The sequence below is a fragment of the Hippopotamus amphibius genome, chromosome 4 (assembly GCF_030028045.1).
Source record: "Hippopotamus amphibius kiboko isolate mHipAmp2 chromosome 4, mHipAmp2.hap2, whole genome shotgun sequence".
Classification (NCBI taxonomy): Eukaryota; Metazoa; Chordata; class Mammalia; order Artiodactyla; family Hippopotamidae; genus Hippopotamus; species Hippopotamus amphibius.
This window is the reverse complement of record NC_080189.1, coordinates 120611554-120626736: the sequence shown is the minus strand read 5'-3', so window position 1 is coordinate 120626736 and position 15183 is coordinate 120611554. Positions and strand designations below refer to the sequence as shown.

The 15183-nt window shown below is 35.4% G+C and overlaps 1 protein-coding gene across 1 annotated transcript in view; it reads right to left on the bottom strand.

Moving 5' to 3' along the window:
• The window catches only part of MALRD1 (MAM and LDL receptor class A domain containing 1), a 578637-nt gene that overhangs the window by 350063 nt on the left and 213391 nt on the right, over window positions 1-15183 (bottom strand). The gene's annotated exons all lie outside the window — the stretch shown is intronic.

The window sequence follows — 15183 nt, the reverse complement described above, 5'->3', positions numbered from 1 at the left end:
GGTTATGTTATTTTAAGCAGAAAGCTTCCAAAACTATATTTTCATTCTAGATTTCACCTTTTAACATGCAATAATTTTGATTCAGAAATTAATGTTTGACTACTCTTTAACTGCATCATAAATCTGTCCATGTGTCCAATCTGTTTACATCAATAGCTACACTTTTCAGAGTTCTCTAACAATACTCCTCTTTTTTTTTAAGCATATTTATTTTCATTTTTTGAATTTTTATTATTATTATTTTTTTGGCTGCGTCAGGTGTTAGTTGTGGCATGCGGGATTTTTGTTGTGACACACAGGATTTTTTGTTGCGGCGTGTGGGCGCTTCGTCGCAGTGCACAGGCTTCTCTCTAGTTGCGGCGGGTGAGTTTTCTCTCTAGCTGTGGCTTGTGGGCTCCAGAGCACGTGGGCTCTGTAGTGTGCAGCACGTGGGCTTCTCTAATTAAGGCACATGGGCTTAGTTGCCCTGCAGCACGTGGGATCTTAGTTCCCCAGCCAGGGATCAAACTCACATCCCCTGCATTGGAAGGCAGATTCTTTACCACTGGACCACCAGGGAAGTCCCACAATACTCTTCTTATATTATGATTTACTAAGTTCTTATTTTTAATTTAGCTTAATTTTAAATAGCTTAAATATTTTTAACTTTGTGAAAGTTATATTTCTTATATATATTGACTATTATTTCTATTATATACATCTATTGTCTCTATATAAAATAAATATCTATTATTTATATTATATATATCAGCAGTCCCCAACCTTTTTGGCACCAGGGACCAGTTTTGTGGAAGACAATATTTCCACAGACAGGGGTAGGGGGTGGTGGCTGGTTCAGGCAGAAATGCGAGCAGTGTGGAGCAACAGATGAAGCTTCACTCCCTCGCCCACTGCTCACCTCCTGCCATGAGGCCCAGTTCGTAACAGCCCACGGACGACTACTGGCCTGCAGCCTGGGGCTTGGGGACCACTGATATACATCTATTATCATCTCCAATTACGCATACTATTACTTTTCATCCCCTGTCATATCTCTGATTTCCTCTCCGTCTTTTCATTTTATTGAATATTTCTTCTTTGTCCCAAGAAAGATTTTCAAATTTGTATTCCTTGGCAACAATTCACTTTTCCATAACGTCATTCCAGTGTAGAATTTCATTTAGGATTGTAACTGCTTTACTCATAAATCCTTCCTTGTCTTATCCAATTTCATCTTAATCTTTTCTCTCTTATGGTCCTCTGCTCATATTTCACACAATCCATAATTTCTTATAGCATGTTGAATATGCATGACATATATTTGATTTATCTGGGTAACTGTACCAAATACATTTTATAATTAGATCCCTCTGACGTTCCTAATTGTGTTGTTTTGTTGGTCCCCATTTAAATGTTCCAGAGCTCATTTTCGTCAAAAGATGAAGTATGTGGCTTTCCTTTGGCTCATTTAACATTATTTGTTCATTTGCAGAAGCCCCTTCACACAACTATGCCTAGAGTTCATGCACTGTTCACACTGCAATTTCAAGTACATAGTATTGGGGTGCCCAAAAAGTTCATTCGTATTTTTCCATAAGATATTGCAGAAAAACCCAAATGAACTTTTCGGCCAACCCCATAGATTATAATTAATGTAACGTTTTATAATGAAGTGGAACTATTTCTTACCCCACTTCCCGGCCTATAACTCTTTAATTAACAGAACACAAAACAATCATAACAGCAACAACCCAACAAACCAGAAAACCTACAACTTGCACCAATTCCTAGCATGTTCTTGACTGCATCCTTATACAATTCCTGTATTTTAACTTCCAATGTCAGTCCTCACTATTCCTGTATGAGTCAAATAGTGTCTTGCCTTATTTTACATAATGTTGTCTCTCACTTCAGGGAATCAATAACTTGGGGATAACAAAAATATAAATAGGTCGTCTTTCGTTAAAATTATAGAGGGAAAACTGACGCTTAAGAAATTGGATACTAATTCACGTTACTAAAATAAATCTAGTTATCTTTATATAGACCAGTGAAATTCAAAAGCTGTAGGTAATTTTATTTTCCCTTTTGTATGGGTAGAGAAGACACATTTGATGTTTTTAAAATATTTAACTGAAGGAAGATTATGGAGGATATATAAACATGCAAGTAGACTGTTCACATTTATTATAATAGTCTAGATAGGCTCAGTGATTGGTGGAAACCAAAATAACAGAATTTTTTTTTTTTTTTTTTTTTATTTTTTTGGGGGGTACACCAGGTTCAATCAACTGTTTTTATACACATATCCCCATATTCCCTCCCTTCCTTGACGCCCCCCCTCGATTCCCCCCCACCCTCCCTGCCCCAGTCCTCTAAGGCATCTTCCATCCTCGAGTTGGACTCCCTTTGCTATACAACAACTTCCCACTGACTATTTTACAGTTGGTAGTATATATATGTCTGTACTACTCTCCCGCTTCTTCTCAGTTTCCCCTTCACCCCCCGCCCCCTCCCATACCTCGAGTTCTCCAGTCCATTCCCTGTATCTGCTTCCCTGTTCTTGTCACTGAGTTCATCAGTACCATTTTTAGATTCCGTATATGTGAGTTAGCATACAATATTTGTCTTTCTCTTTCTGACTTACTTCACTCTGTATGACAGATTGTAGTTCTATCCACCTCATTACATATAGCTCCATCTCATCCCTTTTTATAGCTGAGTAATATTCCATTGTATATATATGCCACATCTTCTGTATCCATTCATTTGTTGATGGGCATTTAGGTTGCTTCCATGTCCTGGCTATTGTAAAGAGTGCTGCAATAAACATTATGGTACAAGTTTCTTTTGGGATTATGGTTTTCTTTGGGTATATGCCCACGAGTGGGATTACTGGATCATATGGTAGTTCTATTTGTAGTTTTTTAAGGAACCTCCAAATTGTTTTCCATAGTGGCTGTACCAACTTACAGTCCCACCAACAGTGCAGGAGAGTTCCCTTTTCTCCACACCCTCTCCAACATTTGTTGTTTCCAGACTTTGTCATGATGGCCATTCTGATTGGTGTGAGGTGATACCTCATTGTGGCTTTGACTTGCATTTCTCTGATGATGAGTGATGTTGAGCATCTTTTCATGTGTTTGTTGGCCATCTGTATGTCTTCTTTGGAGAAATGTCTATTTAGGTCTTCTGCCCATTTGTGGATTGGGTTATTTGCTTTTTTGGTATGAAGCTGCATGAGCTGCTTGTATATTTTGGAGGTTAATCCTTTGTCCGTTGTTTCATAGGCAATTATTTTTTCCCATTCTGAGGGTTGCCTTTTAGTCTTGTTTATGGTTTCTTTTGCTGTGCAAAAGCTTTTAAGTTTCATGAGGTCCCATTCGTTTATTCTTGATTTTATTTCCATGATTCTAGGAGGTGGGTCAAAAAGGATGTTGCTTTGATGTATGTCAAAGAGTGTTCTGCCTATGTTTTCCTCTAGGAGTTTGATAGTGTCTGGCCTTATATGTAGGTCTTTAATCCATTTGGAGTTTATTTTTGTGTATGGTGTTAGGAAGTGTTCTAATTTCATTCTTTTACATATAACAGAATTTTAATATGAAAAAATGGCAAATCCTGCCTTTCAGTTTAAAATGTAAGTGGTTGAGACAGGTATGGGCCAGGGCGACTATAGGTGAGGGATAGATTTAACACCATTACATGTGAAAAGTAATTTCCAAACATATATTTCCCTCACCTTCTGACACTGACCTAGCGATACCAATTCCCCCTTGATATTAAATCTAATAGAGACTTCTCAGTATTTATATTATCTGATGTTTACACACCTGACAATGTTGTGTACTTCTTTTCAGAATTATAACTTTCCTTATCTTCTGTGACATCAACGTCTGTTTTTCTTTTCCTTCTAGTCACTCTGCTTCTTTCTCCTTTGTAAGCATCTTTCTCTTAAATATTGGTGTTATCTGGGGTTTTAATCCTATGCTATTCCTTCTTTCCCCACTGTATCTACCTTCCCTATGTGATATTATCTACTTAATGGTTTTGATCACCATTATATATTGATGTTTCCCAATTCTGTGTCTTCTGCAGAAATGCCTCTCCCAGGCTTAGTTGTCTATTGGTCACATCTCCATTTGTAAGATCTTTAGGTATCTCAAAAGCAACAAATCAAGTGAAATCACTCCTCATCCTTTTGCTTCAGGAATTAAAAAGAGTGAATGAAACTGCCAGTTATTCACTTATCCAACCCAGAAATCCTCCACAGTAAACTAATCATCATATCTGTAGACTTTACTCCCAAATATTTATTTACTTCTTTCCATCTTCATTGAATGCACCTCGTCATCATTATCTCCTGAGTGAAATACTAAAAGTGTCCTGATCTCCTGCCTCCAAAGCTGCTATCATCTATACTGCTGTCAGTGATTTTCCTAAAATCCAAACTTGACTATATTACTCCTCTGTATAAAATCCTAAAATGTCTCTCTGTTACACCAAGTTAAAAGACATTTCTTAACTTGGATGACCAGGTGCTTGTCTCTCTAGACTCATTTCCCCACTCTCAAGCGAGATGCTCCCGACATGCTAAGCTTTGTCTGCACAGACGCATCGGGATCCCTCTCTCCTCTGTGTTTTTGCAACCACTCGTTGTAATTCCTGTCATCTGGAACCTTCCTTACTATTCTTTATTCAACCAACTCCCTATTCATTCTTGTTAAATATAATCAACACAAGGCTAACAACAACAACAAAAAGCTATTAAAATTCTTAACATTTGTGAATCTGTTATCTTGGGCAAAAAAAAAAAAAGACACAATATTGTGATGGTTTACTCATAGAGTCCTGTGGTATTTGCTGAATATTTAATTCCCATTTTTATGGGAAACTTTGAGACTTTAAACCATCCAATGAGAGGGAGACTAGATAATTGAGGCCTTAAACTGTGTATATAAGAGGCTACTAAAGGCTTCTAAGAATATTTATATTGACATCATAACTATGAACATGGGAAAGGAGAATGTGAAAAAATGTGCAAAAGCAACCGTACCTGTGTCTAAATCCTAAACTTGTATCCTCATGAAGAACTACAAGTAGTAAGAAATATCGCCATCAAAAACCCATACCGGGCAAAGATGGAAACACTGATTCAATATTAGGAAAATCATTGTATCAAGGGGTGCCTGACAGTTGAAAGGCTTTTTGCGTGAGACAGAGTATAGTCTCTTAAAAAAGTGTTCAAACAGGAATCAGGTGATTTTCCCTTCGCATCTCCACTGTCTGCCAGATCAGATAAGTTATAGAAATGACTCCTTCTTTGGTTGGTGACTCATTTACCAATTCAATCAATAGCAATTCAGAAGATGTTGGAACTGATTCATCAATAAACATATCTTAGTGGCATTCTCTCACATTTTAATAAACTGTGATAAGTGCTAGGATATAGATAAAAATTTGTGATAAATTGTAACAGTAAAAGTGAATCCTTCACAGAAGTCTTAGTGTTAGATCCCAGTTTCAAAGAGCATGGGATAACTTCTATGATCCTCCCCTGCTCTATGATTCTTTGATTTTATGATGCAATAACTTGAACTTTACATCATATTTTGATAAGTTGTTTATATTTTATTTATAAAAGGGTTAGTAGCTATATCTATTATTTCTCAATTTTTCTTTACTTAACGAATTAGTATGTTCAATCCCAAAGCAATGTCAAAGAAAAGAGAGAAAAGATACAAATTACCTATGACAGGAATGAAACAGGATATCATAGACCCTATGGATATTAAAAGGATGATACAAAAGTACTATTAATAACTTATGCATTAAATTGACAACTTTTATGAAATGGACCGATTCCTTGTGAAAAACAAACACAAAATGATTTGAGTAGCTTTATAACCATTAAGGAAACTGAGCTCATAATTTTAAAATTCCTGAAAAATCTCCAGGCTCAGATAGTCTCATTGGAGATTTTACCACATCTTTAAGGCACACGGATCAGAAAGGTAGACATAAAACTGTCCCAATTTTCAGATGACATGATTGTCAACATAGAAAATCTAAAGAATTTATTATAAAACTTTGAGAATATATGACTCAGCAAGGTTGCAGGACACATGATCTAAGTACAAAATTAACTGTATTTTTACATACCATCAACGAATATGTAGAAACCAAAATTTAAATATAATACCATTTACAACCCCTTAAAAATGAAATACTTAAGTGTAAATCTTATAAAATATGTATAGGACTTGTAAGCAGAAAACTACAAAACACAGGTGAAAGAAATCAAATTCTACATAATGGAGAGACAAACTGCTCATGGATTGGAAGACAACCTATTAAAGATGTTATTGCTCCCAAACTAATATATGTTTTTAATAAAATTTTTATCAAAATTAAATCATATGGAGATAATTTTTTTTAATGTGAAAGCAAAGCCAAAGGAACTGGAATAACTAAAGCTATTTAGTTGAAAAAGAAAAATAAACTAGAAGGACTCTCTCTACCTGATTTCAAGATTTATCATAAAGCTTTAGTTATCAAGACTGTGTGGTATTGATGGAGGAATAGGCCCTTGAATCAATGGAATTAGAACCCAAAACAGCTTCACACAAATACAACCAACTAACATTTGATGAAGATGCAGATGCAGTTAAATGAAGGGAGGACAGTTTTGTTTATGATGATAAAGCAACTGGATAACTATTGGGAAAAAAAATAACCCAAACCTCACACCTTATACAAAAATTAACAAAATGGAGCATACACTTAAATGTCATATAACACTATACAACTTTTAGAAGAAAGAATAGAAGAAAATCTGAGACTGAGACTCAGTGAAGTATTTTTGTCCATGACATCAAAAGCACGATCCCTAAAAGGAAAGATCAGTAAACTGGACTTCATCAAAATTACTCTTTCCCTGTAAAGAGAATGTAAAGATAATCTAAAGCCTGGGAGAAAACATTTGCCACTCACACACCTGTCTAAGGACTTATATCTATAATATATGAAGAACTCAAAACTCAACAGTTTGAAAAAATCCTATTAGAAAGTGGGCAAAAGACATGAAGAAATACTTCACCAAAGAGGATATACAGATGACAAAGAAACACACGAGAAGATGTTCAACACCACTAGCTATCAGGGTAAATGCAAATTAAGACCCTGATGAGATACTATCCTACACCTATTAGCAGAGCAATAATACAAACAAAATCATTACAATACCAGATGCTCACAAGGATGTGGACAAACTGGAGCGCTCCCACACTGTTGGTGGTAACATAAACTGGCATAACCACTCTGGAAAACAGTACTGTGGTATGTTGCCTCCATGCCACGAAACATGAGTCAGCCATAAATAGGAACAAATGATTTACATCCACAGCAACCTGGATGGCGCTCAAGGGGATTATGCTGAATGAGGAAACGACAGTCTCAAGAGGTCACAAACTGCATTTACACATTTATATAGCTTTCTCAAAATTACAGACTATAGAGATGGAGAACAAAATAGTGGTTTCCCAAGGTTAGAGATGGTGCGAGTAAATGTAACTATCAAGGAGTAGCTCAGGGGCGATTTTTGTGGGGAGAGAATATTTCGATCGTAGTGTGACGATTACATGAATTTTCACATGTAATAAAATGCCATAGAACTATACTCACATATTGAACCAATGTTTCCTGGTTTTGATATTATACTATAGTTACATAAAATGTAACCACTGAGGGAAAAATGCATGAAAGGCATACAAAATTTCTTTGTAACTTCCTATGAACCCGTAATTATTTCGAAGTTCAAGAATCAAAAAATTAATGTCATGGGCCAGTTATTATTGGGTGACATCATTAGGAAATTGTGATATAGTGATTTCCTTTGTATTGCCTTATTCTGTGAAAAATAATAAATTCTGTAAAACCACACTTTCCAGACTGTTTCACAGAACAATTACTCTATAAAGAGCATATTTATTTCCATACAAAAAAAGAGTTTGGGAGTAAGTAATTTGGAAAAATCCTGTTTTCAATATCAGGTTTTCATCAATTCACAGAATTTTTTCTTCACTGATGACTACCTGACTTCATAACTTGTAAAAATATTAGCCTAATGCAGGTCATTTGCAATAATGAGTTTGTGAGAGTGGGGATCAGTGTTCATAATTTTGGAAAGACAATGAAAGCTTTCTGAGCCCCAGTCACTAGGCTACAGCAAATAATGAATTACTAAAGCTTAGGACAGCTGATCCTTCACAGGAAGCCTGGTTTATTAACATTATGACACCTGACCTACTTTCTAACATAATCTCCCAAAGAAAACAAAAGCTATTCAGAGTGCATGATTAATAAAGTCTCTGAAAGTACTCTAGTTGTTTTCAAGGTGATGTAAAAGTCCATGTTGGGATTAGTATTTATATATACTAACTAAATTATCTCCCCCTCACCCATCCAAAAGTGCTTTGTTCTTAATCTAACTCCCATTCACAATCTGAATATTTATCTACCTATTTCTCTAACTAGACAAGAAGCTCCACAATGCTTCAGGTACTGTCTTATTTTTCTCTGCTTTTGCTCCAGGGCCACTTATATTAGAGATGCCCAATGTTTACCAAACAAATAAGTGGAAAGGAAATGTCCAGTATGCAAGACTAGTTCAGGATGGTCTACACTGGTGCCAGTAGAGTCTCACAGAGGCACTCTACACCTTTAAACTCATTTTTGCCACAACTGAGCACAAATTCTGACATACTAATAAGTTTTAGATGGAGCATGGGATATGGTAGAGAAGTAACAGCTATAATATAACCTCACTGTGAGTCAAAAGTAACATATATACCATAGCATCAAACAATAGCCCCTTCCCACAAAATTCATCAGTTTACTTGAAACAGAGGGAATTCTACTAAAATAAACGAGAAAGGGCAGTCAGGATGTGAGTCAACTCAAACAAATACGTCCTGAAGGATAACTGTTTAGGGGGAATTACAATTGCACATTCATAGAAACCAAAGGAAATTGTTAGTGATGTGGTGATCATATAGAAAGTGCTGTGTTTTAATTATTGCTGACTTTTTAAATATTTTTGAAGTTTTAAAAAAATTCAAATACACCAAATATCACTTGGCTCAAACCCATTATTTTTTTCCTTCTTTATTTAAATGTCAATTTCTCAGTGAGAACTTCTCTGATGGCCCTCTTTAAAACTATAAGCACCACGCCAAGCATTTCCTTTCTCACTTTCCCCTATTTTACTTTTTGCCAGAGCACTTATCATTATGAAATATACTGTGTTATTTTACTTATTCTATTTGGTCCGTATCCCGCTACACTACCACCAACAGTAATGGAAGCTCCACGAGAGCAAGGAATTTGACCATATTGTTCACAGCATTATCCCAAAAACAAACCCTTGCACATAATAGATGTTCAATAAATATTTGCTGAACAAATGAACATTCATTCTTTAAAATTTCTTAAAATCGTCAATAAATTATGTCAGGCAATTAAATATGTAGCCATTAAATCTTGACTTGAGTATAAGTGGTTCAATTAAATTCATTAAGAAAATACATAATCATTTTTAATATTTAAAAAACTAGGGCTTCCTAGGTGGCGCAGTGGTTAAGAATCTGCCTGCCAATGCAGGGGACACGGGTTTGATCCCTGGTCTGGGAAGATCCCACATGCTGCAGAGCAACTAAGCCTTTGTGCCACAACTATTGAGCCCATGTGCTGCAACTACTGAAGCCCACGCACCTAGAGCCCGTGCTCCGCAACAAGAGAAGCCACGGCAATGAGGAGCCCACGCACCACAACACAGAGCAGCCCCTGCTCGCCACAACTAGAGAAAGCCCGCGCACAGCAACGAAGACCCAACACAGCCAATAAAAATAAATTAATTAAAAAAAAACTAATTGTTGCCCATATTAAAAATCCTGATATATTTGTATATGTCAATAAGGAAACAAAGAAAACTTTTTCAAATGTGTGTATTGTTTAGATGAGTGCCTCTCAAATTTCAGTGCACACAGATATGTTAAAATGCAGTTTATGATTAAGTCTGGGGTGGGGCCTGAACTCTGACGAAAATGCTGTTTGTCTCTGGACCAAGGTTTGAGTAACTGCATTTAGATCATTTTTCAGCAGTGTTAAATTGCACATTGATGTAACATTAAAAAAATAATATTTTTTAGAAACATTTCATCCAATAGGAAAAAAAATGTGTTTAACAATATTGATAATGAACTTAGTAAGGCTTCTATTAAGTAATTGAGTATAAGAGCTTGATTTACTATTTATCACGTGTTCTCTCACAAAGAGGGACCCTAAGGTAAACTATGGACTGTGATGATAATGGCATCTCCACTATAACCATCATCCCCCTATGGTGGGGACATGATAGTCACAGGAGCCTGCTCCTGTACGGAAGGTAAGTTTCACCATGAACCTACAATTCCTTTAAAAAAAATTCCATTGAAAAATTTAAAAGACAGCCTACAGAATGAGAAAAAAAATTTGCAAATCATCTATATGATAAGCGCTTAATATGCAGACTATATAAATAACTCCTACAACTCAACAATAAAAAAAAAAAACACAGAATCCAATAAAGAAAAGTGCAAAGGACTTTAATACACATTTCTCCAAAGAACATACACCAACGGCCAATAATCACAAGAAAAGATGATTAACATTGTTAGTCATTAGGGAAGGACAAATCAAAGCCACAATGAGAGTCTACTTCATATACAGCAGGATGGCTATAATTGAAAAAAAAAAAAAGAAAGAAAACAACAAGAATTGGCTCTAAGTCCTAGATCGCTTTCAAGAATTTGCATTTGCTTGGGAGGGGGAATTAGATGAACGTGGTCAAAAGGTACAGACTTCCAGCTATAAGACAAATAAGCAGTAGGGCCGTAATGTACAGCAAGATGACCAGAGTTAGCACTGTTGTGGGTATATTTGAAGGAGATTAGATCCTAAGAGTTCCCATGACAAGGAAAAAAACCTTTTTTTTCCCTCTTTTTATTTTTTTGTAACTACGAATGGATGTTAGCTAAACTTGCTGTGTCAATCATTTCACAGTATAAAGAAGTTAAATCATTATGATGTGTACCTTAAACTTACACAGTGCTATGTGTTAATCATATCTCAATAAAACTGGGGAGGGGAGGGAAATAAATAAGTAAAATGAAACAAATTTCTTAAATATCTTTCATCAGGCCTGTCCTCATCAGGCTCCCTAATCCTGCAATTTGTTCTCTCTCCATTGTTCATCTCATTTAATTTACTCTATATTTTCCTCATAGAAAATGTACCATTTATCACCTTCTGACAAATTCCGTAATATATATATACACACATGTATATTGTGTGTGTGTGTGGAGAGAGAAAAACAGAATATTTTCTAACACAGGAGAATGAGGAATAGGATTTTTGTCTGTTTCATTTAAGGATGTACACTAGATGTCTCAAACACTGCTTGACATATACCTTTTCAATAAATATGTTAAATTAATTTGATATTTTTTGTCCTCTCAATTTCTCTTGATCATTCTCGAGAGGGTCTTGAAAATGTTATCAGTCTTTCCAAATCCTCTGTATCTTACATTTGTGTTCTATTCCATTAATTTGTATTATTAGCTAATTTCTATGGTAAGGATTTAAGTATATAAATTTTTCACTAAGCATGTTCTTAATTAAATACTACAGGTTTTTTAATGCACTATTATTACTATTATAATTATTACTTATTTAAAACATTTTCTAATTTTACTGTGATGTTTTTTCAGGGGGGAGACATGGATTATTAAAAGTGTCTTTCTTCTAACAGGGATTTTTCTAGCTTTTGTCCTGTAACTGATTTCCAGCCTACTTCAAAAGATGTAATCCATGTCATTTTAATCCATTTAAAATTATTGAAGTTTGCTTAGTACTTAATAATATATATTCTGTGTGAACTTGAAATAGATGTATGCAGTTGGGAAATATACTATTACATGTGCCCATTAGGTTCAGATTCTTTACTAATTATACTGGTCAAATATTCTGCATACTTACTAATCAAGTGCAGAATTAAATTATTTTGAGTATGCCTGAGACACTGTTAATTGTGTATCAACAATAAATATGCTAATTAGGGGACTTCCTTGGTGGTGTAGTGGTTAAGAATCCACCTGACAATGCAGGGGACACAGGTTGGACTCCTGGTCCGGGAAGATCCCTCATGCCATGGAGAAACTAAGCCTGTGCACCACAATTACTGAGCCCACATGCTGCAACTACTGAAGCCCACATGCCCAGAACCCATGCTCCACAACAAGAGAAGCCACAGCACTCAGAAGCCTGCGCACAGTAACAAACAGTAGCCCCTGCTTGCTGCAACAAGAGAAAGCCCATGCACAGCAATGAAGACCTAACGCAGCCAAAAATAATAACAGCAATAATAATAATAATCCCTACTTTAAAAAAATAAAGGTTTAAAAGTAAATAAATAAACATGCTAATTGGAATGTCTAGAGAAACAAAGATATGACTGTTTGCCAAAGGAGCCTCTCTCCATACCAATCGCAAAATTACATTCAACTAAGATTTCAGATTTCTCAGATACACAAATCACTTCTATTTTGACTATATCCTATATTTTAGACATATTTATATTATAAAGCAAAAAATAACATTTAAATTTTTCTGCCAAATTTTGCTTTCTGAGCTTCTATTGACCTACAGAAAATTAAAGCCGCAGGCATTGTTTTACAAAGGATTATTATTTTCTTTTCCTCTGTCAGAGACAGTCTATGCCTTTAAAAAGTGCTCAGTTTTTTCATTCTTTCCTCTATTCCTAGGTGGTGTATTTATACCAAATGATATTTGATATTTAGAAGTTTTCTTACAGTTGTGATACACGTTCAGTCTTTACTTAGAATTCTAAAAAAACAAACAAAACCAAAAAAACCAAAATGAAAAAAACAAAACAAAACAAACAAAACCTAAGTTTCAAAGACTATGAAACTTAAGCCTAAATTCTTGGTTGGTTGTCAGCCAAACTTCTGAAATCAGTTGCTATGGTGATTTTTTAAAAAGTTTTTCTTCCTATTCTTCTGGGTCTAATTAAAGCATCAAAATTTATAGTATATGCCAGAAAAATACCAGCATTCATAGTTCATATAGCAGGTTCTAGCCACTCTATAATTAAAACATTTTAAACCATTAACAAAGAATACAATTGAATTTTTAAAATACATAATAAAAGAGGGTGCTATATAAAAAGAAATCATATTCATGTAATAAAAACCAATATCAAAACATGGGTTACTTTTAAGGTTTGTTCTAACTTTTTATTTGTTCAAGGAGCTGAAAAAATTTTCTTCTTCTTATATATTAATCTGGTATTAATTTATCTTTCTTGCTCCAGTATTACTGATATCATAGCCCCATTCAAATCTTAAAATGATTTGGCAATCAGTTCACCAAAAAGCACCTCGTGATACAACTTTCCCTCACAAGGCTTGTAATTACTTTTGTCTTTATTTTCCAAAAGAACTACGAAGACAATAAATTTCAGTACATTCCTCTGGTCTGTTTGACTGATAACTTCATAGATCTGTGAGATACTCAAATGAAAATGGCAATGAAGAAAATGTAAAAAGCATTTGATGCAGAAAATAACTAAAAACGCAGCCAAAAAAAATTCATAAGATAAACACAAATATTAATTAATACAGAATACAAGATTAGCCAAACAGTTTTGCTTGGTTCATATAATAGTAATAATGGATATTATAAGCTATAAGCCACAACTGAAGAAATAAATAGTTATTGGATATAAACGGGATTTCTACATCTACAACTTTTTTGGCTTTCCTAAGTTGTACACAGAGGTCATATGGTAACTTGGGCAAAGCAGTGAATCATAAATCAAAGTACTTGGAAACTAAGATCAACTCTGTCAGTACCAATTTTATGAAATTTGACCAAATCTTAGCCACTCTTGCTGGCAGCTTTATCCATGGAATGCACTAATAATATCTGTCCCACTTACCCCTTGGGCTCCTGTGAAGATCAGGTGGAGATTAGTAGATAAAAGGGCCTTGAAAGTTAAAAGTTCCATATAAATGTGAGCTCTTCTTATACTGAAGTTTTTGTGATTCCAGATTTGGTTTCAAGAGGCAAAAAAAAAAAAAGACGAAATTCTAATACACTCCCTCAGAAATTATTACTGGTAATAGTGGAATAATTTGTCAACCTTCATTTTGACAATTTGTATTCCCCTCATTTGCAATGAAATGAGGCAATAATGGACTGTGTTGCATGATTTTACAGACTTCCATGAATGAACACATATGGCCCATTTGGCTAAGGGTATTTTAATAGGTGCCGTTTCTTATGAGTTGCTCTCTTATAACAATATTACACAGCTGATATGCATTTCCCTTAGGTGATCACATTGTCCGTTTTATACATTATCTGGATATAGATTTTTTTTGGTGTTTTTTTAACCGCTTATCCCAGCTCATAATTGACACAAGGGAATGACAACTCCCTGAAATCCATCAAAGCACAAAGACTTGTCAACTCTGCATGAACTCCCTTTGATGGATGTTTTGCTTGCCTCCTTCCCCAAAATTTATTTCTTCTAGAAAATACTTGGGCTTCCCTGGTGGCGCAGTGGTTAATAACGAATCTGCCTGCCAAGGCAGGGGCCATGAGTTCGAGCTCTGGTCCAGGAAGATCCCACATGCAGCGAAGCAACTAAACCCCTGCGCCACAAATACTGAAACCTGCGTCCCCAGAGCCAGTGCTCTGCAACAAGAGAAGCCACCACAATGAGAAGCCCATGCACCACAACAAAGAGCAGCTCCCGCGTGCCACAACTAGAGAAAGCCCGTGCAGCAACAAAGACCCAATGCAGCCAATAAACAAATACATAAATTTTTAAAAAAAGAAAGAAAATACTTGTTTCCATTCTGTTTGTCTTTGAACACACCTTGTTTCCCAGTTAATCTCCAATTCTTCACATAGAAACACAAAGCCAATGACTGGTTTTAAATGACTTACAGTTCTAAATTAAGCATTAAGAGGGAGAAAGGAATGTATTTAAAAGGTTAAATCATCTTACCAGCCCTGGCTGCTGAGTTATATATACTCTGTATTTTTCATCAGTGAACCCTCTGCAGAGAGGAAGGTTGTAGG